The following is a 1911-nucleotide window of genomic DNA, read 5'->3' as shown; positions in this document are numbered from 1 at the left end:
ATCAATAAGATAAACAGTAATGATTAAATGCAGGAAAATGGAGGAGTGTGAGGCAATATACTGTAAATGTAATTTTTGAGAGTGTGATGGTACTGCATTTTAAAAGGTTAAAAAGGCTGAACAATACACAAATACAAACAGGAAAAATATTAGCATTATACTCAAAACTGTGACTGTGTAACAATTTGCATTAAATAAATGAACCAAGTAAAATGAAAACAATGCTTGATGAGACAACTACAAGAGGTATTAAAGATGGAAAGTAATACAAGTGTCAGTTAGAAGAAAGTCTTAAACAGAAGTGAAGCCACAGATACAATTTACAGTATTTGATTATACTCTACGGTCAATTAACGATTTCCAAATGAGAGTATTCTGGTGTTTCATTTAGTCTACCGAATGCTTGAAAAGTACAGAGTGTTGTAGAAAATTCATTTCACATTTTCGACTACAGGTTCCTTACGTCAAAATGTTCAAAATTTCGTCCTCTACAGTCACTCAAATTTTTAAAACGTCGTTCAGTTCCGTCCTGTGAAGTGTATAGAATGGTTCGACGCGACCGGTCACAACAATTTCGTCACCTGTGCAAAACAAGTCATCTCAGAGTAGCATTTACACCCAGCGTCTCGATTGCTTGTTGGATGTATTTCAATCTCCACCTTCACTCCTCTAGTTTCTTGGATGCTTATCCCCAGTCTCTTAAAATATGTTCTCTCATCCTTTCTTATCGTCCGTGATTCCCCGTATTCCCCTCCTCGCGTCCTTTGCAAAGAACTTCATTTATTACCATTTTGTTGCACTTAATATTCAGCATCATTTTCTAACATCACATCTCAAACGCTTATAAACTCTTCCCCAAATTACTTACAGTCCAAAATTAAGTTTGACTCAATGCTATGCTCCAGAGATGCCATCTCCGAAATTTCTTCTTCAGATTAAGACCAGTGTTTGATGCATGTTAGCTTCTTTTGCCGAGGAACGACCTCATTGCCTGTGCTAATCTGCTTCTTATATCCTCTCCGCTTGGTACGTCAATCGTCATTTTGCTTTCTACGTAGTGAAATTCCTGCATTTTGGTGCTACGTAACGCAAGTTTTGATGTTAACTTTGTAGCTAGTTTCTTTTCTGGTACTATTCATTACGTTTGTCTTCCTTTGGTTTATTCTCAGTCCATTTTCTGAGATCATACCAGCCAACAGGTCCTCTAATTCTTCCTCTTTTTCATTGTGGAAAGTAATGCTATCACCAAATTTTATTACTGATATCTTTTCACTCTGTTTTTTTTTTTTTTTTTTTTTTTTTTTTTTTTTTTTTTTTTTTTTTTTTTGCCACCCTTGAACCTCTCTTTTATTTCCGACAACTCGACAACTATTATAAAGTTTCTGTAGTTGCTTGTGTCCTTTACACGATCACTTTTATACGATTTCTTCATTTTTCCTACATCCATTTACCTTGGGTTCCACGCACTTCCTATCGATTTCATTCTAAAGTGACTTATATTGCTGTCGTTTTTGTGTTCTCTTCTTTCATCGGTCATCTGAAGTGTTTCCTCTATAATCCAAATTTTCTTAACCATTATCTTTTTATACATATATCTGCTGTCCAAATTCCATAAATATCCTTTATACTGTTGTCTATTCGTCTTCAACCAAACTACTCACTTTGATATTCCCTATCTCAGTAGCTTGTAACGCTCATTGTATCTCCTCGGTACTTCAGTATTACACTTCTTTCCACACTGATTCTTCGTGACAGTTCTCTTAAACGTCAGCCTACTCTTCACTATTACTAAATAGTGATCTGAGCCTATATCTAATCCCGGGTATGTCTTACGAGTCAGTATTTGAATTCGAAACCTTTCTCCTGTCTTTTGTATTATCGAGCCCGTATTTTCCCCTAACTCTATCTTCC

The sequence above is a fragment of the Schistocerca serialis genome, chromosome 4 (genome assembly GCF_023864345.2).
Source record: "Schistocerca serialis cubense isolate TAMUIC-IGC-003099 chromosome 4, iqSchSeri2.2, whole genome shotgun sequence".
Lineage (NCBI taxonomy): Eukaryota > Metazoa > Arthropoda > Insecta > Orthoptera > Acrididae > Schistocerca > Schistocerca serialis.
Note: the sequence above shows the minus strand (reverse complement) of the source record.